The sequence below is a fragment of the Ursus maritimus genome, unplaced genomic scaffold, assembly GCF_017311325.1.
Source record: "Ursus maritimus isolate PB19 unplaced genomic scaffold, ASM1731132v1 scaffold_33, whole genome shotgun sequence".
Classification (NCBI taxonomy): Eukaryota; Metazoa; Chordata; class Mammalia; order Carnivora; family Ursidae; genus Ursus; species Ursus maritimus.
In genome coordinates, this window is record NW_024425897.1 from 7,079,970 (window position 1) to 7,103,484 (window position 23,515).

General features: G+C 53.2%; 1 protein-coding gene across 2 annotated transcripts in view; it reads right to left on the minus strand.

The window, feature by feature from the left end:
* Positions 1 to 23,515, minus strand: part of TPST2 (tyrosylprotein sulfotransferase 2) — a 45,747-nt gene that overhangs the window by 16,687 nt on the left and 5,545 nt on the right. The window contains exon 1 of one of the 2 annotated variants that reach the window (XM_040619656.1): positions 10,768 to 10,788. The exons of the other annotated variant lie outside the window; for it this stretch is intronic. The gene's annotated coding sequence lies outside the window, so the exon portion shown is untranslated. Of the gene's footprint in view, positions 1 to 10,767; positions 10,789 to 23,515 lie in introns of those variants that run through there. 2 annotated transcript variants of the gene reach the window in all.

The following is a 23,515-nucleotide window of genomic DNA, read 5'->3' on the forward strand; positions in this document are numbered from 1 at the left end:
GGGGGGGGGGGGGTGTTACCCACCACTTGTCAGGCATTTACATTTAAATTAAGTAAAATGAAAGAACATTTTAAATTCAGTTCCTTGTGTGCACCCGCCATACTTCAAGGGCCTGGTAGCCCTAGGGTGGGGTGGGGTGGGGCGGCTACCCTGCTGGACAGGGCAGGTCTGAGACCAGGTTAGCAAACAGTGGCCCTTGGTCCAAATCCAAACTTCAGCCTTTGAGTGAAGAATGGCTTTTATCTTTTTTTAAGGGAAGGGGGGGGCAGGGAAAGGGAGAGAAGCAGCAATAAAAACCTTACCCGCTTTGCAAAACCTGAAACACTTACTATTTGGACATTTATAGAACGGGTTTGTGGATCCTGGCCTAGAACATTCCCATCACTGGCAGGAAGTTCTACCGAGGGCGCTGATTCGGAAGACAAATGAGATGTATGGGCGTGGGGGGTCACTGAGCCCCCTTCTTCTTGTAGGAGGAAGGGCAGCATTGATTAAGCACCACTGTGTACTCGACACCAGCCCTCATTTCATCCTCACAAGAGCCCCATGTGGGAAGGGGGGAGCACCCCTGACCCCCGTTCTCCAGTTTATGAATAATACAGGCCCTCGTGGGGGCAGGATGTGCAGAATTATGCCCCTAAAGCATAACTGCCAAATCAGCCAAATCAAAGAGCAAACAGAAACCACAGAAAGAAAAAAAGACAAGGAGGAAATACGAGGACTTGAAAAGGCCATCAGGAGTGGTGTTTGGTGATAACATGTTTCTCCTCGAGACATACTTCAGAATGTTGTCAACTTGCCTTTCTCTAGAATAAAATAACAGAATGACTAGTATTTTTCGAGTTCTATGCCACACATTGGGAGAGGGGGCAGGCTGCTTGGGCTGGCTCCGATCCCGGCTCCCCCAGCTACTGGCTGTGTGACCTTAGGCAAGTCACTGAGCCTCTCTGAACCTCAGTTCCTGCATCTGTAAAATGGGAAGGACAGCAATACCTGATAGGGCATTTGCAGTGTGGTCAGTGCCAACGAGGAAGTCACCTCCTCGGGGTGCTGGGAGGTGTAAATAAGTTAGAAAATGTTGGGCCAGCGCCTGGCAAACAGCAAGTGCTGTTTACCCATTGCCCTTCCCTTTTCTCATTTCATGCTGGGCAGAACCTCTTAAGGTGAGGCCTTTTATCTCCACTTGATGGGTGAGGAGTTTGAAAGGCCGAGAGCTGAAGTGGTTTGCAGAAGCCACTCATCTAGCAGGAAGACGAGTCATTTTCCAAGCTGGCTGGCTATGTCCCCAAGATGCTGTCCTGGGCGTCACATCACGTGACTCATAAAATGGGGGCAGCCAGGGGGGCCCAGGGGGGACTCTGCTCTCTCTCTGCACTGGCCCATGGTTTTCCCTGAATGACCACTAGAAGGGAGGGACAGGGAGAGGGCTGTTGAGTGCTCGAGATCCTTTTAAACCCACATTCATTCATTCCACCAATGTTCACACCTACTGTGTGCCAGGCACAGATCGGGATGCTGGGACACCTCGAGGGCAGCCAAGGCTCCTGCTCTCATGGAGCTGACATCCTGGAGGAGGGCAAGAAGGCAGCATGTGGGATAATGACGCCTGTGACAAAGGCTCAGAAGGAAATGCCCGCAGTGGGGTGGGGAGACTTGCCATAAGGTGCCGCAGGAGGAGGTGACATTTACATGAGACCACACTGATCTGGGTTCAAGCTCATGTGACCTTTCTAACTCAGCCTGATTTCTCCAGGTTCAGAGGTCTCCCGGACCGGGGAGGGGGGCTCAAGCACAGGACGCCAGCGAAGCAGGCAGGTGGCTGCACTTACAGGGTGGCCTCGGAGGGGGTCCCGGTGCCCCTGTGAGCGGGCTCAGCCATCGGCCCTGCAAACTCTCCCTGTGGGCGCCAGCTCCCAAACATTCCATTGCCATGGCTACCGCCCATCCCCCTGACCTCACCACCCTGACCCCAGAGCTGGGGAGACAGGAGAGGGGTGCTCTCTGGGGTCAGGCCTCTAGGGAGCAGAGACCGCTGCCCCACTCTGGAGGGAAACCAGCCAGATTCCAACGGGGCAAGAGGAAGAGGTCAAAGAATAACTCTTGGGCATAAAAGCATTCTCAGTGCTTAAAAAGGGAAGAAGGGAAGGTGGGCTGGCACGCTGCATTAGACATATTAGCTCTTACTTACTGAGCACTTACTGTTTTCTTTTAATTTTTTTAAGAGATTTTATTTATTTACTTAAGAGAGAGAGCCCGTGAGTGCACATAAGCAGGGGTAAAGGGCAGGCAGAGGGAGAGGGCTGAGCAGGGAGCCCGATGGCGGGGCTCAATCCCAGGACCCTGGGATCATGACCTGAACCGAAGGCAGACGCTTAACGGACTGAGCCACGCAGGCGCCCCTATTGAGCACTTACTGTATGCCAGGTACTAAGCTAAGGGTTTTACACAGATCACTGAATTTTGTCCTCACTCCCCCGCCACCCCCATGACCTCCTTTGACCCTCCCTTATTACCACTTATCTCTGGGGCTCAGAGAGGTGCGGTCACCTGCCCAAGGCCACACAGCTGATAAGCAGGGGAACCAAGACGAAGACCCAAATCTTCACATTTTTTACCAAAAATAACCAAAGCAGGGCCCCCATGTGCTGTCCAGGCTCCCCCTAGGAGGCCCAATTCAGCCCCCTGTTAGGTACAAGTTGCGGATAGCGAGTGATGAGGCCCAGGGCTCACATCCCGGCTCCCCCACTCTGGTGTGGCTCTCCGAGCCTCAGTGTTCCTACCTGACAAATGGGAATCACACCCAGACCAAAGAGAGTCTCGAGGAACTACATATCTTCCACCAAGCCCGGCATGGAGTCAACACGCAAAAACGTTAGCATTTAATATTGTGAGCACTGTCCTCACAGCCCCTGGACGAAGAACGAAGGGACTCACGTAGGAAGAAACGAGTGGCCTGGTGAGGCGGGATCAGCAAATCTCCTCTGTCAAGGGCCAGAGAACCAATGATCTTGGCCGTGTGGGTCACACGGTCCGTGTGGCAGCTTCTCCACTCAGGAAAGCCGCTCTACACGACACACCAAGGAAGGCACGTGGCCGTGCTGCAATTTACAAAATCAGGCAGCGAGCTAGGTTTGCCCCGCGGGCCACTGCTGGCCGACCCCCTGGTCCGTATGCTGCGAACACCCATTGGGGCAGCACATGCCCCCAGCGGGGCTCAGGCAAGCCCAGGAAATGTGAATGCGATTAGCCCCAGTGGGAGCTGGTGTATATTCTGGGCTCCGTCCCAGAAGGGTCAGTGGGAGGCCTCAGGTGGCCAGCCTTTGGTGGGTGAGCGAAAAATGTACAACTTGGGAAAACAAACAGTTCATTAAAAAAAAAAAAAAAAAGCAGCAGCAGCATAAGAATCATCTGGCATCTGGTTCTGTTGCCAAGTAAAGACTTAGGGAGAGAAATTCGCGTGTGCCTGGTGCTTCTACGGACATTTTGCCTCTAACCACCTCCCTGGGGGTAGATGGTATGATTAGCCTCGCTTTACCGAGAGGGGAGGTGAGGCTCAGAGAGGCGAGGTGCCTAGCTTAAGGTCACACGGAGGGTAACTGAGCCTGAACTGGAACCCAGGCCTGTCTGATGCGAGAACCGGAGCTCTTCATCACTTCCCCGAAACCGGACCCCACCCAGCGCACAGATGGGGAAGCTATTTGTCACGTGGCCGCCCAGACACCTGACCTCTGGCTCCCAGCCCTGCCCCGACGCTGCCCCCCCCTGCGCCCAGCGTGGCCCCTGCTCCCGGCTTCCTGCCTGGGAGCACATGGGGCCCCTGCCTGGTGAACAATGCAAACAGGAGAAGGCCAGGGTGACCCTGTGGGGCCGGGGCTTCCTACACCCGCCACACACGTGTATGCACCCACATGCGCGCGCGCACGCACACGTACCCACACGCATGCAGGCCCACAGGGGACCCTGTCTCCATTCCTCTGCCAAGAAGCTGCTGCGGGTGGGGGAAATGAGCACTGGAGTAGGAGTCCTGCTTCTGCTGATGATTAGAAATGCAGCCTTTGCCGGGGTAGGAGGCTAGGGGGACGTAGTCCCTAACTTCTCCGTGCCCCAGTTTCCTCACCTGTGAAATGGGGATACTAACGGAGCTGTAAGGATTAAACAAATGACCTGACAGCACTCAGAATAGGCTCTATGACTGTAACCACGGATTTCTCCCCTTTCCTTTGGTTCTCAAACCCCCGTGCCACAGACCCCTCGGCCCCATGCCCAATACAGAAGTTATGTGATGAGGCCCAGGGGGATCTGCCTTTCACTGAGTGCTGCTCCCCCTACCCCACCGCTCAAGGAAATGCTGCCTAGGGCACTGGAACTGGCGTTCGAGGTGCCCGCCCAGGCCAGGCCCTCACACAGGATGCAGACCCATGTCTAGCTGGTCCTTCCACCCTTTTGTGCCGTGGAGCCCTTCAGCTGTCTGGTGACAATGACAGGCCCCTTCTGAGAAGGGTGTGGTTTTTTGTTTTTTGTTTTTTTGTTTTTTGAGAGAGAGAGCATGCAGCAGCAGCTGGGGGGTGCAGGGGAGGGGCAGAGGAGAGAGAATCTTACAGGCTCCACGCCCAGCATGGAGCCGGACACAGGGCTCGATCCCACAACCCTGAGACCATGACCTGAGCCAAAATGAAGAGTCGGCGACTTAACTGACTGAGCCACCCTGGCGCCCTGAGAGTGTTTTTAAATCAAATAAAATACAGAGGATCAAAAGGACACCAATTATAGCGAAATTTGGCTAAGGACAGCATTACAAAAACGGCTCTGATAAAGCCGGCTCTGATAAACCTACATTCTCATTTATTAAAACAATAAATGCGATCTAGAGGCAGGCCCTACGACAAACGTAAGGTGTGTTCCGAGAAGAGATATCTGTAGCCACTAGCAAGCAATTTAAAGATATATGTGGTTTCTATCGGTGACCAAGGCCCCGCTGCCTGGATCTGTCACCTACATGGACACCTGGAGGAAATGTTAAATGGGAGTCAATCAAATCCTCCTCCAAACTCCCGGGACCTTCAGAGGCCATCCAAAGAGGGTGCCTCCAGGAGCCAGAGAGCTGTACTTCTGCCGGGGGGGTGGGGGCTAGGCTCCCGTTCCTGCCCGTTGCCTCTCGCCACCGTCCAACACAAGAGCGGCAGAGGTCTACACTGGAAAAAGCTTGAGGGCATAGCCCAGAGTGTGGCTTGGGTGTTTTGATTTTACATAAAAAATAAAAGCAGGAGGCAAGACGACTATTAGGAAGAAACATGACCTCCACCCATGCTGGCAACAGACACCACCATGTGACCTTGGATAGGAACTCAAGTCTGAAGCGAGTGAAGGACACCAGGGACCAGAGCTGGGGTGACCTTGGCCCCAGACACGCAACCCAGCCATGTGGGGAAACAGAAGGAGTGGTGTGTGTCAGTCACCAGCGGTGCACAGAGCCCCAGAGGGGCACTCAGCCGGCCTGGGTGTGCACCTGCCTCTGGGCCTCAGCTTCCTCATCTGTAAAATGGGTCCAACAATTCTTATGAGCAAGGCTGCCGTGAGGATTCACGGAGATGGAGGCTTCACCGTGAGAAAGAGCAGAGGGCAGGCTTGTCTTTACCCAAACCACGTGTCCTGCACGTAAAGTTCAGACACCCAGTCTGTGGCCTTTGGGCCCCGCCAGCCTGGAAAGCAGAGCAGAGAGTGACATTCCCTGACCCAGGACAAGGGGAAGGGGTTTCTAATCCTACACACTCTGCCCAAGTGCCATGCCACCAGGACATGCCTCTTCCCTCTCCAGGACTCAGTTTCCCCGCCACTGACTCGAGGGGGTGGCTGAACTCTGAGTCTCCCTTCCCTGCCCCATACCCAACTTCAATGGCTAGAACCTTCTTTGATGCAACACCTCAAGGGGTACTCCACGGAAGATTCCACTTGAAAAAGCAGCTCAGGGTTAGCATTTTAAAAAGGACATAAGAGGTCAGCTTCCTTATCTGTAGAATGAGAACAGGCAGTGCCCACCACCTGGGGCGGCGGAGAGGAAATAAGAGAATACCTCCCCAGTGTTTTATCCATGCCCTGACTCATGCTGGGCCCCAGGACGTGTGACCCAGGATGCCCCCACGCTTCCAGCTCTCGATGACAAGAGCCGTGAAGGCGACCTCAGGCGAGGCGCTAAACCTCTCTGAACCTTAAGATGGAGATCACTCTTTCCAGGCTCATGTGTGGGCTCCACTGCTCAGGGTGACCACAGCAGGTGGCCTGGTAGCGGGCATCCCAGAAACTCGTTAAGGACTGGAAGCCACGGACAGACTCCAGGGAGAGGCTCCGGCCACCCACACTCTTAAGTCTTGGGAAATCTGTCCGGTTGAGCGAGTCTGGATTGCACCCCACACAGCTCTGGCAAATTCCCACGGCCAAGTGGCTCTCCAGCCCGGGAGGAGGGGCTGTTCCGAGCAGGAACACTCCCCAGGGCTGCAGATCGGGCCACCGCAGGCCACCATGGTGTCTCCTAATTGGTCTTCCTTCCTTTCTTGGCCAGCACCCAGCTCACGTGTCCACCTCAAAGAGAAGACGGAAATGAGGCAAGGGGCGGGGTGGCCCAACAGTGGTTAAGGGCACGGGTGGACGGCTCAGGAGGGACCTAGTCCACGTTCGGCTCTGCCAAGGATGGGCCATGAGACCTGGGGCCAGGTCACGGCAACAGCCTCAGTGTCCTCATCTGTCGAATGGGCCGAGTGGCCTGCCTCAGAGGGTTGCTGGGATGACTGCTGTGCTCAGGGTAGGACCCGGCAGGAGGAGGATTCCAGTAAACGTAAGCTATTAAATTATCGTCATCTCTAATTAGGTATTCTCATTAAACATTCCACAGTATAACCACAACAGACCTGGATGCGACCCCATAAAAATTCATTACCCTGGGGGCGCCTGAGTGGCTCAGTCGTGGAGTGTCCGACTCTTGATTTCGGGTCATTAGCTTCTCCCTCTCCCTCTGCTCCCCCCCTCTTTCTCTCTCTCTCAAATAAGTAAGTAATATCTTTAAAAAAAAATCCATTACCCTGCAAGACATCTGAGGTAAGTTAGGTGACAGAGAGACTGGCTGATCCCACACAGGTAAATATTTATGTTGGAAAAATACTCCAGAAAGATACACCCTAAAATGCTAACGGGAACTTCGTTTATTTCTCCTTTTCTTCCCCCTGAATTTTCTTTCTTTTTTTTTTTTTTAAGATTTTATTTATTTATTCGACAGAGATAGAGACAGCCAGCGAGAGAGGGAACACAAGCAGGGGGAGCGGGAGAGGAAGAAGCAGGCTCATAGCGGAGGAGCCTGATGCGGGGCTCGATCCCATAACACTGGGATCACACCCTGAGCCAGAGGCAGACGCTTAACGACTGCGCCACCCAGGCGCCCCCTCCCCCTGAATTTTCTAACTCTCGCATAGGGGATGTGTATCCATGGTGTGATACAGAAGAAAAGAAGTGAAAAATGAAATCAGGGTGATTTCTAGGCTTGCTGCATAACCTGGAGACCTTCAGCCCTAGAATATAGAGCCAGCCCTTCGAGAAAGCCGAGGGCAAGCCCAGAGAGCAGAGTCTGGTCAAGGTCATGGAGCAGGCCAGGCCTGGGCCCGGCTTTCCAGACACGGAGCCTCCTCTCTGCTGGCATCGTGCTGGCTCATTCTCCTAACGAGATTAGGTAGGCTGGCCTCCTGATCAAAAGTCTGGCTCTGGAGTCAGTAAGATCCCGGCAGGGCCAGGAGCTACGTGACCTTGGGCAAGACACTCAACTACCGTGGGCATCCGTCTCCTCCTATGTAAAATGAGAATCAGACTTGCAGCAGTGCCAGATGGTTTCTGTATGGATTAAATAAAATAATGCATGGAAAGCACTTCGTACTGTTCTTGAAAACCGTCGGTGCTCTGGGTCCTATTACTACAGTTATCACTATTACTAGTATTTGGAATCTAGTTATGTCGTGGAGAATCCTTTGAAGGGCATGGAATAAAAACCCAGCAGGCACAGGAAGGAAATTCAGACGTGGGTACTGGGGAGCCATGGCAGGTATTTGAGTGAGAGAGGTGCAATAGGCCTCTGAAGCTGCACAAGGCTGGCAGCCAGTGCCCATCTACAGGCGCCTTTTCTGCCAAGGTCCTCTTTCACAGGCTCCACATCCTAGGCCATCCCCCTAGCGCTGCGGGGCAAAAACAGCACAGCTTCCCCCACAAGCCACACCCCTGCCACTTCCAGTTTTGCTGGCTTCCTGGGTGCCAGATGGGCACGTGAACATCAAGTGATCCCCAAGCTGGGGGACCTGACAGAGCCCAGATGGCCTCAGTCCACAGGTGGGATGACCGGGAGGTCCAAACACCTGGCAGGGGCCCTGGTGCAACAGAGGAGAAACAAAGACTGCTTCCCTTCTACTTTCCTGCGTGACCTTGGGAAAGTCCCCCCTCTCTTGGAGATAATTTGCCCACATGCAAATGGGGTCCCCCAAAATGTTTCCATACGCTTAGGGCTCCCAGGAGGAATGCGTGCAGCAAAATAAAGCAACAAAATAAAGCAACGTGGTTTCCTCTGGCTGCACTCCCAGGGCGTGCCAGGCACTGTGCCGGGCGGACGCTGCAGGTGCGCCCTTTAATTAAACCCCTCACAACTCTAGAAGAAGTCCTTGTATCCTTCCTAGTTCTAAAATTTACTTAAGTATTCAAGTCACAGGTATCACCTCCATATTAAAAAAAATATAGAGAGAAAGCTTAAGTCTTGTGGGAGCAAAATCTCCAATGCTGTCCTTGTCCCCTTTTTTTTCTAAGAGGTAACCACTGCTGATGGGTTTGAGGAGGGGCCGCCTGCCCTTCTTTCCAGGAGGTCCAGGTCAGCCCCCGCCACAAACAAGCATCTGGCCGCAGGCTGAGAAGCCCCGGGCCCCATGCGCCCTTCCGAAATTTGCGTGCTCCACGCCACGCTAGGTCATGGTCGTATTTTCACGCCAGCATCTTGGTTCTGCCATCCAGGAAACACTGCTTGAGCACCTACTGTGTGTGCCCTGTAGCCCAGCCAGACACAGTCTAGCACGGGTCGCATCAGCCAATGACACAGGCAAAGCCCCCGTGCTCAGAGGGCGCTCACCCCCACAGAAGACAAGATACATGTGTATGTATCAAATGGATTGGATCAGATCAGATCGCATCGTCCTCCCTCCTTTTAACTGCTCCAGAGCATCCCCTGCACAGGGATGGCCCACCATTCGGGGCCAAAGCCTCCCCGCAGGACATTTAGGCTGTTTTCATCTTTGCTGCAACCCGCCCCATCACACAGGATCAGGCTTCCTCGTGCCCATGTTGAGAGGTCCCCTGGGCTCCCTGGAAGCCTGCTAATCCTCCTGGAGGTTCCACATCGAATCTGGGTTTTAACAGACCGCAGGGATTCCCATGTACCTTAACACTTGAGCAGCACAGATCTGGGGAGCTAAGTAAAAAGGGGTCGGCTGGCTGGGGGCCAGGCATCTTCAGATCTCAGCCGAACCTGCCAAAGTGCCCCCAGAAGAGCCTCCGGCCAGCCGTCTGCAAGGTCCCCCCTTCTGTACCAACTGCGTATGTCAGACGCTGCTGTTTTCGGCAGGCCGGCGGCTCCTCGCCTTTTCCAGCTATGAGGCTGAATGAGGTGTCCAGACAACCAGAGCCCAGGGTTGGTCACCTGTAAGGCCTCTCCCAGCTCTGGCTTTTAGAATTTGGCCATGCCCCGGGACTGTTCCCTGCCAGCTTCCTGTCCGTCCACTCTGTCTGTCGACGCGCAGTTCAAAGCAGGAAGGCGGAAAGGTTACAGCTCACCTACCAGGGCAAGGAAAGTTCCCGAAGGAGGGAACAGGCTCCATGGGCTGGGCATCCGTGAGCGCCCCCCGGGGGAGGCTGCCCTGTGCCCGTTCATGTCCAGTCACCCAGGACAGAGGGCCAGGGTGGGGGACAGGGCAGGCCCACCCTCATCAAGCACAGGAGCTAATGTTGGGGTCCTGGGGTGAGGACAGGGCCCATACAGGGGAGGGAAAGGGCCCCGGAGCCACAGCCATGGTGCTGGTTGGGGCCCCAGCTTCAACAGACTAGGTGCCCGTCTTGGCCCCAGGTTTCTCCCCCGAAAGTGGGCTCACATCACTCCACGCAGAGCTGCTGGGAGGAGCGGAATGTAGCGCTATCTGGAGGCCTGTCTCCTGTCTGGAGCGGGCGCTGTGCTGCTTCCCTCAACTACTTCCTCCTCGCAGCCACCGGCTGTGGTCAGCACAGCTGTCCGCCCCACCTGACAGATGAAGACACGGAGACCAGCACCCTAGCCTTGATCACCCAGAGACATGGCCGTGGGAGTGGTATACTGGCACTGACAAGGTCTGCATTCCCCCATCTGAATCCTGCCCCTGTTGAGCTCGCTTAGGCGAGCCCCTTCACCTCTCTGAGCCTCAGCTTCCAAAGCGGTGCAGCGGGGACATAATCCAGAGATAGAAGATGGGAAGCCACCGAGCGAACGGGACAGTGCCATGCCCACCCTCCCCTAGGGCTCCACACTGTCACCCCTCCAAAGACCCAACCCAGGAAGACCTATCATCCGTGGGCATCACAGATCTCTCCTATGCCCTAGGTGCGACAGGGGTGAAGCCATGCAAAGCTGGCTGCCCCCAGAGAGGGACGGCCACCTGCTCAAGGTCACACAGCCTGCTAAGCAGTGGAGAGCAGGGCAGGGAAGCAGGAAGTGGCGTATCAAACCTGGGTGGTGTGCAGGCTGCAGTCTGGCGGCAGGGGAGGACTGGGGCTGGCAGGTGTCTGGAGTGGAGAGTAGCAGAAGGCTGACTTGCAGCGGCCAACATCACTCCTGTGGTCTCTTAGCTGTGAGTCGTCTTTGAAGGACAGGTCAGTCATGGGATGTGCCCGCCCCCTCCCCAAAGGCTCCTCCTCCCTCTGGGGCCAGCCTGGTCACCTGCCTGTGGACTATCTCATTGGGGCATCAGGGCTTCTCTTTGTGGCCACAGCTCAAGCCTTTTAGGCTATGCAGTCTCCCCATGGCTGGACTCATCCCATCCTCTGGAATCGTCTCTCACCATGGTGGCCAGAGGGTGTAACTACCAGAGAAACCCGATCATGTCACTGCCCTGCCTAAACCCTTCCACGAGCCCTAAGCCTCGGCCTGACATTCCAGCCCTTCCCCACGGTTCATATCGGCGACGTCCAGATGACGTCCAGGGTGAGCCGCACATGGAATTCAATTCTCCAGAAACCACGTTAAAAAAAAAAAAAAAAAGCCACATGAAAAAGAAAATGGTGAAATGAAATTTGACTATAGATTTTGTTTCACCCAACCTATCCAAAATATTACTGTTAATCAATATGAAAATTTAAATAAAATCAACATAAAATATAAATATCCTTTAAAATCAATATAAATATTAAGATTAATGAGATGTTTCCCCCCTTAGTACTAGGTCTCTGAAATCTGGAATGTACCTTCCACTTTTCAGTAGGCATATCTGATCTGTATTTAGAGTTCATAAAATTTACAGTTGAAAAAGTACATTCACATCCCAAAATAGTTCCACACATGCTTAAAAGTTTCCCAAGAAAGGAATCGAGTGTCTGTTTTGAGATCTAAATTTAAGTTAAATTGAAATAAAAAATCCAGTTCCTCGCCGCACTAGCCACATTGCAAGGGCTCAGCAGCCCATGTGGCTTACAGCTCCGTGGGGGAGGGGAGAAGGGGAGGAGGACGGACACACAGGCTGATTAAGTCCTTGACTGTGATCGGTCCCCACGGTCCTCTCCCGCAACATTTCCAGGCCTGTCCTTGGGGGTGAAAGCCCCAAGCACGGGGAGCTCAGCTCCATCTGCATCTCCGTGGTTCACCAGGGCCCTTCCCTGGCACCTCCCGCTTCCTGCCAGTTCCCACTCAACCCTTCAAAATTCAGCTCCAGGTTCCCCCTCCTGTGACAGCTTCTCTGACATCCTCCGGCTGGGGTGACAGTCCCAGTCCCTCTGCTCACCCCCCCTTACTGTGACATCGCACGGTATTACAACTGTCCATCTCCAGGCTTCCCAACCTCAGCGCTACTGACATGCGGGCTGCATCCCTGGCCTCTAATCATTAGATGACAGTAGCAGCACCCCCCCCCCAAGCTGCAACAACCAAAAATATCTCCAGGCATCACCAGTGTTCTCTGGGGGCGCAACTGCCTCTGGTTGAGAACCACGGCCTGGCGCACAGAAGGCACCCAAGCGTGTGTCTGAACACAAGAGGCATACTCAACGATGCTCAACCCCATGACGCTCACCCCTTCCAGGAAGCCTTCCGTGATGCTCTAGCCCTATCAGCCCCCGGCACTCGCCCCCAGAGCAACCACCTCCAAGGGTAGGAACTGGGTCTTGTTCAGTGCTGTACTTTCAATGCCTAACCTGGAGAATGGTATATAGTTGGTGCTTAAAAGATATTTATAGAACTGACCTGAGAAACAGGAATGACTTAGGTTGAAAAAGCCCCCACAGGGTGAGTTTTGCCTGTTTTAGTTCAAGGTTCTTTGATCCCAGCAAAGGTGCTAATAACAGTCACAGCCCCGTCTACACAGCAAGCACTGGGCTAAATATAAATACTCGGCAGGGTTTAGACAGGGAAACTGAGGCTTACACGGGTGAAGGGCTTGCCCTGTCCTCAAATCAATGACTTCGAGGCTCAAAATGCCCAGTTCTTCCTCTTACTGATGGAAAGAATTTACAAATGGAAGAAGACATTTGCAATACATAAATAACACAAGGTATTTGTAACCAGAATATATAAAGAGCTCTTTGAAATCAATAAGAATAGGCAACTGAAGAGAAAAATGGGCAAGTGAAGAGACACGCTTCATACAAGAGACCACCTCAATGGTCAATAAGCATAGGAAAGAGCACTCACTGTCATTCACCAGGGAAATAAATGCAAATTAAAAGTCTAATATAAGACCGCAGTACGTGTGAATAGCTTTAAAAAAAAAAAAAAAAGATAACACCAGGTGTTAGCACGGATGTGTCGCAACCAGAACTTTCATGTTCAGGTGACAGGGGAACCTGGCTATTCCCTTTGGGAAGAAGGCATAACAGAGCCAAAAGCCGAACGTGCACCTTTTCTATGACTGAGCAACGCTGTGGCTAAGTACACATCCATCAGATACCCATCTAACGGCGACACCTGGGTGGATCAGTCAGTTAAGCATCCGACTCTTGATTTCAGCTCAGATCATCATCTCAGGATTGTGAGACCAAGACCTGCCTTGGGCTCAGCGCTCATCCCTGCTTGCGATCCTCTCTCCCTCTCCTGCTGCCCCTCTCACTGTGCACATGCGCTCTCTCGCGTGCGCGCTCTCTCTAATAAATAAACAAATCTTAAAAAAAAAAAAAGAAGAAGAAGAAATGCATCTCACTGTTCACCAAAGCCCATATTGCCAAAATGTTCCCAGCAGGACTATTTGCAAAAGCCCCCAACTAGAAACTACCCAAATGCCTGTGAACGAGAATAAATACGTAAATACAAATAAATAAATAAATAAATAAATAAATAAATAAATAAATATATACACATACAGAACAGCCAGGCAAAAGAACAAGTCAGAAATTTATGCAACAGGGGCGCCTGGGTGGCTCAGTCGTTAAGCATCTGCCTTCGGCTCAGGGCGTGATCCCAGAGTCCTGGGATCGAGCCCCACATCAGGCTCCTCTGCTGGGAGCCTGCTTCTTCCTCTCCCACTCCCCCTGCTTGTGTTCCCTCTCTCGCTGGCTGTCTCTATCTCTGTCAAATAAATAAATAAAATCTTAAAAAAAAAAAAAAAGAAATTTACACAACAATCTGGATGAATCTCACAGATTTATGCTGAGCAAAAAAAAAAAGCCAATACAAAAGAGAGCATCTGCGTTTTTATGTATATAAAGTACTTTATATGTCTATGAAGTACAAAGACAGGCAAAATTAACTTCTAATAAGAGATTTAAAGAGAGTGGCTACCTTTTGGGGAGGCCTGACTGGAGGGGGGGGCCAGGCATCTTGTTGGAGGGGGTGCAAGGCGTGTGCTTTTTTTCTTGATCTGGTGCCGTCACACCTTTTGAAAATTCATCGAGCTGTCCGCTTATGATGCAGGCACCTTTCTGCACGTATGACAGACTTCAACAAAATAGTCTTAAGAGCCGCACTCTGCCCGATGCTGAGGAACGGTGGTGCTGGCCGGGCACCCTCCCACGCCCGCACCTCCCCACACACGACTCCATTCATTCCCTTCATCAACACCCGTTGGCAGGCGCTCTCCCGGGGCCAGGCTTGGTGCCAGGTGCTGGCAACAGAAAGGTCAACAGAGCCGAGGCCTCCGGTCGTGCCACCCACAGCCCCGTTCCTGGCACACACCCCCGCCCCAAACCCGTACTCAATAAAGGAGCAGCCAGGCTGGGGCGATTCTGATGAGAGGCCAAGGAGGTCATGTCTGCTTCTCTTCCTCTCTCTCTGGCCCCCCTTGGAGAATGTTTTCAGGCTCTTCCCTTCCTGACACTGGACCAAACCTGAACATGCTGGCCGAGGTAGCAGGAGATTGCTACTGCATTAACACCTCCAGCCCCAAACTCCCTCCTCAACATCAGACTTCAGCAACACCGTCTCCTCATCACTTCCACTTGGGCGCGGAGGTAGCACCTCAAACATAACGCGCCCAAAGCTGATCTGGTTTTCTCCCTGAATACAGTCCGCCCTTACTTGGTGGCAGCGTACTATGCTCAGGCCCAAAGGCTTGAAGGCAGCCAAAAGCTAGACTCTCCTGTCTCTCTCCCACCCCAGTCCAACCCAGCAGCAAAGCCTGCCGACTTGACCTTCAAGATGCAGCCATGCAACCATTTCATGGCCGCGGCACCAAAGGCACAGGTAACAAGAAAAAAAGAAAACAGACCAATTAACTTCATGAAAATTAAAACATTTTGTGCATCAAAAGACACTATCCCACAGTAAGAAGACAACCCACAGAATAGGAGAAAATATTTGCAAATCCCATATCTCACGAGGGATTAATAACCAGAATACATAAGGAACTTCTGAAACTTAACAACAAAACACCAAACCACCTGATTCAAAAATGGTCAAGGGACTTTAACAGACATTTCTCCAAAGAAGATCTTACAAATGGCCGACAGGCACATGGAAAGATTGCTCCATATCCCTGACCATCAGGGAAATGCAAATCAAAGCTGCAAAGAGAAAGCACCTCACAGGAACAATGTGAATACCTCCCCCTCCCACCTGTTCCCTCTGCCTCCACTCAGGCAACTCTCCAACAGTACGCATGTCAAACGCAACATCTATCAACCCAATAGGGGTATGCCACACACCCCTGATTTTTCTAACCACTTTCTCAGTCTACCTCAGACTCCGGGTATGGGCACTGCCCTTGGCCCAGACAATGACAGTGTTCTGTTCCCAGGCCACAGTGTTAGTTCAGGGTTGGATACGTAACTCATTCTAGCTCAATGACCGTCAGCTAGAGACTTCAGCAGGAACTTCTGGGGAGGCTAAACAAGTAAGGGTGTGGGGCTGGAGGTACAGGGACATCTCTGGTCACCACTTGTGGAGCCTGCCTGAGAAGCCAACCCAAGAAGAGGGAGCCAACAGATGGAGACGTGACTGCCTGATATTAGTTGGGCTCCTGGATCCAGCCATGCCTGAAGCCATCCCTACCCCTCAACTTTTTAGTTCCATGAGCCAATAAATGTACTTTCTTGATTAATTCCATGGGAGCTGGGTTTCTGTCTTTGTCAATCAAGAGTCCTAGCTAACAGGTACCTGTATACCCTTTCCCCAACTTTATCTTGGCGTGTTTGTTATTACCTCAGCTCAATCATCACCTTTCCCAGGAAACCCTCCATGAACACCCAGATTAGATTAAACACCCCCTATGTCTCACAGTCCCCTCTGCCTATCCTCCACCATTCTCTGTAGTAATTGCCATTTGCCCCTTCATCTCCCACACTTGACTGTTGACAGCTCATGGGCTGAGGGGACCTGCAGCCTTTTCAAAATTTTTCTCTTTTGTATGCCCACCCTTAACACAGAGCCTGGCACACCTCCAGGCATTCATATTTTATTTTTCGAGCGCACTTTGTTGATCGGTAAGTGTCCTCAGGTATCAGGGAGTGGTGAAAGAATGGGTTTTACAGGAAGATGGACCTGAGTTTGAATTTTCCCCTATTAGCTTTGTGACCTTAGGTAAGTCACTTAGCCTCTCTGACTCATTTTCTTTTCTGTAAAAGGCAAACAGCGAGTAAGTACACATAAAGCCCTTAATACCATGTTGTAGCAGAGTAAATGCTCAGTGAAAGGCAATGCCTGCCTCCACTTTTCCCTCCAGGGTAGAAATCCTGCCTCTCCCTTTTATTTCTGCTCCGCCACCAACATGGATATCTGTCAAACTGCCCACCAAGCATACATTCTCCGCTCTTCTGGGATCAGTCCTTGTGACCAGGATGGGGCTGATCCCATGCCCAAGACCAGCAACGGAGGGCTGGCCAATAAGAGAGTACAGACGTTCACGGGTGGGCATGAGACCCCAGGTGGGTGACGAGGATTCAATCCCAGGATTTGCCAGACTTACTAGAGAAACGGCTCTCTTGCAGCCAAGACTGCTAATGTTAGGAGGTTGTATGCCCAGAAGTGTTACTGGGGAGAGCGTGCCTGAGAATGAAGCCACCACCGAAAAAAGCCCACCTAAGAGACATATCCTGTTATCCCAGAGCACCTGGATCCAGCTATACCTGAAGGCCATGTGCCTCCGGACTTTCCATTTACCTGAACCAATAAGTACAGATACACGATAGGCTCCTTTGACCTTTGCATGTTTACCACTCCGTGGTCTTCTCCCAGGTCCCAGAATGATTTTTCTTTTTTTAATGTTTCAATAACATTAAGCAAAACTGATCTCCAAAGTCTTACACGAGGACCCAGGGTCGATGGCTGGAGCCAGCTAACCACTCGCTTCTGTCCCAAAGGCAAGGAAATGAGTTTTCTACATGGGAAGCCAACTCTTAAAAAAAGGTCAGGCTGTTCCCATGTATTTTTTTGCTTACAAAAGAGTCAGGTTGTTCCCATATATTTTGTTCAGAAGGTCTTTGGCGAACTTCCCCTGCTCCCAGTTGCAGTTTATGGCTTTTTTGATTGCGTTACCTTCCACTTCTTTGTTGCGGAGGTTTTGTAATGGCTCATGGCCAAAGGGTGGAAAGGCCTGACCAAGAACAGAGCGAGCAAGTAATAACTATTTGCTGGAGGTAATGTCCCCAGATAAGAAGGCCTACACCTTTTTTTTATGGTTCATCCAAGCAGCATTCGGCTTTCATCCCTGGCATTCGGCTTTCATCCCCGGTGATACTGTGGGTGGGCATGGGGGTGTGGACAGAGGTGCGATTGCCGGGGGCGGGGTTTAGGAGCACAATTTGCAGGCTCGGTTCTGGGGCCGTACCTACCTGGGCGTCTAGTTTGCCGAGGCATTAACCTGCCCCTGTCTCTGTCTCAGACAAACACAGCCTGGGACCAGGAGAGTTTCCTCCCTCACCTGTTCACGAGGCAGGCAGAAGAGCCAGGGTTTCAAAGTCCTCAAGAGCTGTTCAGAACAAGAACACTGGGGCGCCTGGGTGGCACAGTGGTTAAGTGTCTGCCTTCGGCTCAGGGCGTAATCCCGGCGTTACGGGATCGAGCCCCACATCAGGCTCCTCTGCTATGAGCCTGCTTCTTCCTCTCCCACTCCCCCTGCTTGTGTTCCCTCTCTCACTGGCTGTCTCTATCTCTGTCAAAAAAGAACAAGAACACTTAAAGAATCCAAAGCCATGAGGAAGGGGCAGCCCCTCACGGATCACTGTCTCCTGGGCGGTGGGGGGGCACTCCAGATTTGGAATGAGTGAGTGAGTGAACAGCCTTTTCCTACAGGAAAATGGTTTGGGCCCCGAGGACACCAGGGACCTTGCTGGAAAGTGTTTCTATCTGCAGACTTGCCTGGACATCACCAGGGACAGTCCCTGAACTTCTCTGAGCCTGTTTCCTCATCTGAGAAATGGGTGAACAACATAATCCTTATTGTCGTGAATTACTCAGCACCTCCGTGCAGCAGGCACCAGAAAACCTTATCTATCATCTTCCTGGCAACCCAAGAGACGGGCACTACTGTGAGCTCCGTTTTACAGGGGAGCAAGCTGAGGCCCGGAGAGGGGAAGTAACTGGCCCAAGGTCTCACCACCCGGGCACCAGCCAGAGGGCATTCTGACTCCCACATGCCTGACTCAGAAGGCCCCATCTTCCCACCGTATCAGGGCTCCTCTTGATGCCTGCCTCGCGTCCCTGTGAGGGTTCAGTGACACCACACACAAAAGGTAAGTGTGCACCTGCCTGCTCTGGAACCAGCACATCTCAGGTATTCAGGGATCCGGGAACTGAATGGCTGGACGCAGATTCAGCACCCTGGAGTCCTCATGACCCACTTCACCTGGGCTCTTTGTCCCCAGTCCCCAAAGAGCAGAGTTGGGAAAAGGGACAGTAAGGTCAGTAATCACCTTTCAATGAAGGAGCACGCGCCTGGGCCTGCTCGCCCTCCAGAACGTGGGCTCCTGACCACGCGTCTGGCTGTGCCCACCACTCCCTGCCACCACCCCAGCCCCACTGGGAACCTGCCACCCACCGGAAGCCCCAAGGAGTCAGATCTGGAGAATTCTGTGGATCAGCACGGGGAACAGACGCTCAAGTACCAGGATAATGGGCAGAATGAAAGGAGAGAGCCGGATCGGAGGAATAAGTTGTGTGACCAAGGAGGTCAGAGGAAGGGGCAGCGGATGGTGGCTGGCGTGGGGCAGGGAGTGGGGCGGCTCAGGCAGGAATCTGAGAAGGCTGTGCAGCACGGGAACAGGTGCAGAGGACGGGGAGGGGGTCCCGGGGGAGGGAGGCTCTTGAGCACGGAGGCCCAGAGGTGTCCGAGAGCACGGGGCATCAGGACTGGCAAAGGATTCACTGTAAGCACCACAGGGTCAAGGGCACGGTGGGGGCTGAATGTTAATGGTAATAAAAATAACAAGAGCAAGAACAGTAATAATAGCAAACGTGCGCGTACTGTTTACTTCGTGCCTGGACACTGTTCTAGGCGCTTTCCATGTACTAGTCCAGTTGATCCTCGCAACTGACCCATCAGAACGGCGCAGTTAGCATCCCATTTTATAGACGAGGAAACTGAGGCACCGAGCAGTTAAAGTCCTTGCCTGAAAGCTCACAGAAGGTGCATAGTGGGGCAGGGTTTTGCCCCTACACCGTCTGGTTTTGAGAGTATGCTTAACCTCTGCCACAGGGGTTCCCAAAGTGGGTTCCCAGACCAGCACTGGCAGCACCTGGGAATCCATCAGAAATGCAAATTCTCGGGCCCCTTCCAGACCGGCTGAAAGGGGGGACTCTGGGCATGGGGTGCAGCAAGCTGTGTTGAACAAGCCTCCCAGGGGGTACTGCTGCTTGCCTAAAGGTGCTGCACTGCCCTACACCTGCTCAAGAGAGGGGGGGAGGCAGGAGAGGAGGGTGGCGGCCATTGTAGGCAATAGGGAGCTAGTGAAGGCTTTAGAGGGTGGGAGCCATGTCTTCTCCTTTTGGGTTTTCCCAGCTAAGTCGCAGAAGACCCTGTGATATCATGGTATCCTCGTGATCCAAGACAGAGCAGGCACCATCTAACCAGAGGACTGAGGTTCCCAAGGCCAAGGCAGCCACTGCCCCTGCCTGAGAGCAAGCACAGAGAGGTCAGTGACCTCGGACCCCACCGACCCAACCCCTTCTGCTATTCTCAGGATCCTTGTGCTTCATTCCCGGGAGGGTAAGTAGAGACCCCCAAGGATCTCAGGGGTGGAACTCGCCCAGACTCCCCCAGCAGGTGGGTGAGGCGGAGCCAGCCTCAAACCTCAGTGCCCCACCTCCCAGGAGGGGGGTGTTCACGGGACACCCACAGAGGGCCACCAGAGGACCTACCAGCTAAACACTCTCCCTGCACTGCACCCACCTTGGGGAGCCCAGATCTGTTCGGTACTCCAAATCTGCCTTCGTGACCTGAGCAAATCACCTCCACTCTCTGAGCCTCAGTCTCTGAGTCTCCTGTGAAAGGAAGAGGCTGGACTCAATTTCTAATATTGCTATCCTCCCCCAGATTATCCAACAAATGTGCACTGTGGACCTGTGTGCACCAGGGAGCCGTGAACACAGCGTGGGGCCTGCCCAGGGAGCCCAGCGCCACTGAGACAGAAGGAAGGGTGAGGGCAATGATCCGATGCGCCACGCACCTGCCGTGTGCGGACTCAGGGGGAGTCCCCAGAGGCAGGGTAACCAACATCTCCGCCCCCAGGTGACAGCCCCCTGCTGAGCCCCCAAACCATGTTAAACCCAAAGCTGCACTCCGCCCCCTTGCTGCCAACCCAAGCTTCCTGTTCCACTGCCTCCCCCACAGCCCCGGGGCCTGCCCTCTGGGCCCCCAGCCCTGCCACTGCCTGCCCCTGCACTAGGGGCCCCAGGGGTGGGGCTGCTGAAGGGGGACGGCCTCAGAACCCCTGCAGTGCTGTGCTGCCTCTCCTGGCCTCCAGACCTCCCTGGGCCTCCACCTCCGGCCGGAATGCGGGAATCCGCACACCACCTACTCCCATGCCCCCGGGAAGGTGGTCGGGGAGTCCCCGAGCTCTGTGAGGGTTCGGTCCCGAAGGTTCTGGGCGCAGGATGTCACTCACAGCCAAAGGAAGTGGGACAGAGAGTTTCTAATGAGATAAAGGAAGAGCTGGGGTAGGGGGGGTGGAGGGGAAGTAGTGACAGTGGGGGAGGGAGAAGACAGACAGACAGATGGAGAGAGCCAGCCAGCCAGAGACTGAGAGAGACCCCGTTCGGGAGACCTGAACAGAGGGAGATAGGGACAGGAAAGGAGACAGGGAGAGACAAAAATAGAGACCCAGCCAGACGCAGGGAGCAGGAGCGAGATGGGGGAGCTGGAACAGCCAACCGGAACCTCAGCTCCGTGTCCTTCCCCAAACCTCAGTCAAGGCTCCTGGGGCTTCGGGGAGGAGGGGAACCCGAGAGCAAGGTCACTTGCCAGCCTGGCCCCTTGTGAGCCGCGCCCCCTGCCCCCCCCCCCCGCCCCGCGCCGTCGTGGGGCTGCCCAAATTCCCACCTGCTGAAGGCCACCTTCCCAATTACTCTCACCTGTTTCATATTTTTGTTCAATGAATTCAATATTGCTAGAACATTTTCAAAGGAAACTAGAAGCCACGGGCTTAAATGAAAAACATGCTCTAATTAAAAAGAAATTGCAAAAACAAATGCAAAGGAAGCGATCTTTAAGGCTCCTAGCTGGGGGCGGCCACCCGGGCGCCCAGGCGGAGGGGGGGAGGGGGGAGCCCAGCAAGCAGGCGGGTGCTCTGTGTTAAACAACAGGAGCCCGGAGAGAAGTGCAAAGATAGCACCCATCGATGACTCTCCTGGGAGTCAACAAAGGGCAGAGGAAGACCTGGAGAGGAAAACTCTCATTCTCCAGGGGGAAACCCGGGTCCTCCAGGGAGGCACTGGACCCTGTGTTGTGACTCCTGCCGACCTCCAATTTTAACACCCCACTCCACCCCCACCCACGCTTTATGAACATCCGGAAGTCTGAGCCATGAATTCTAGGCGACCTACGGGGCCACAGGGTCACACTCCTCTGAACCTTTGCCCCTGCGGTTCTCCCCCTGGAACACCTTTCCTGCCCTCTCTACCTAGCTAACTCCTACTGGCGCAATTTGTAGCCCCCCCCCCACCTCCAGGAAGCCTTTCCTGACTGCGTCGCATCCCAGTACCAGTATCCCCCAAAGCACTCAGCATCCTGTATGACCTCCCCAGCCTGCTGTCTCCTCCACTGGACATTCCCCACATCCTCGCAGGACCCGGCATGACCCCGTTTGTTGACTAAATGCAAGAACAGACTAAATAAAGAAGTGAAGGCCCCCTGATGCCCTCTGACAGTCGAAATCAAAACAAAACCTTCTCTGAGCTATGTGGGAAAGTTTCAGGCAGAAGCCCCAAGAGCTAAGCATCCAGCAGGCACTCAAATATTAATGGCAATCATTATTTTACTATCACCTTACAAAATATTGAAACTTAAAGGGACCCAAGAGATAATTAGATCCAGGGGTTGCCAGACTTTCTGTAAAGGGCCCGGCAATAAACATTTTCAATTCTGTTGGACCTCATGATCTGGGCAGAACCTAAACTCTGCCCTTGTGGCATAGAAGCAGCCACCGACAGAATGGAAATAAATGAGTGTGGTTGTATTCCAATAAAACTTTATTTACAAAAACAAGCAGTGGGCCACACTTGGCCCAGGGGCCTGTAGTTTGCCAACTTTCTAGGTAGGCACCTAGGTCAGAGATGTGGTTGACTTTTTCTTTTCTTTTCTTTTTTTATTGGTTGACTTTTTTTTCTTGTCTGATGCCTCCACTAGAGGGTAAACTCCAGGAAAAATGGGACCTGGTGGCTTCTTAAATCCTGCACCCCAGCATCTAGCTGAGAACCTTCCACAGGTCTGTGGGCCACAAGTAGTTCCTGAGTCCTCCAGGGTGACCCAGGCCCAGTGCCAGGTGCTGGGGCCACAGCCCTGTGACTACAGATGCCCGTGGAGGGCGTCCCTCAGTTGGTATCTATGCAGTGAGGGGACGGATGGATGACTCCCGTGGGCGGCCTCTGGAGTTGGGCACATCTGGGTTCAAATTTCCACTGCTGTCCCACCAGGCCTGTGGGACCTCGGGGAAAGTGACTCGACTGTCTCTGAGCCTCAGTTTCCAGGAAATGGAGTGGTCAGTAACAAATGCCCCCCTGGATCCCTTGTGAGGAGAGAGAAAGGGTATGGGATGGTGTCCCCAGAGCCTTGCAGGTGGTGTAGATATGCCGGGACACAGACACATACTCACCAGGACTCACAGAACAGGGACCTCCGCTGGCCCTGAATATCTCACCGTGGGTTAAGTGGGGCCCTCAACCAGGTAAGGTGGGACCCTGGGGCCCAGAGACAGGGGCTTCCCACCCAGGGAGTGTGCAATGGGGACAAGCTCCTGATGTGCTAAAAGCCTTGAGGCTTCTAGTGGCAAAACAGGTTACCAGGAAGCCTCAGACAACCTCCGATGTCCTAGAAAAGCAGAGCTGGAAGGACTCTTGAAGAACGTGGAAACCAGGGGTTAAAAATTTTTGTGTTTAAAGCAATGAACTATGTGTAGGGGCGCCTGGGTGGCTCAGTCGTTGAGCGTCTGCCTTCGGCTCAGGGCGTGATCCCGGCGTTCTGGGATCGAGCCCCACATCGGGCTCCTCTGCTGGGAGCCTGCTTCTTCCTCTCCCACTCCCCCTGCTTGTGTTCCCTCTCTCGCTGGCTGTCTCTGTGTCAAATAAATAAATAAAATCTAAAAAAAAAAAAAAAAAAGCAATGAACTATGTGTTCAAGTGACACCC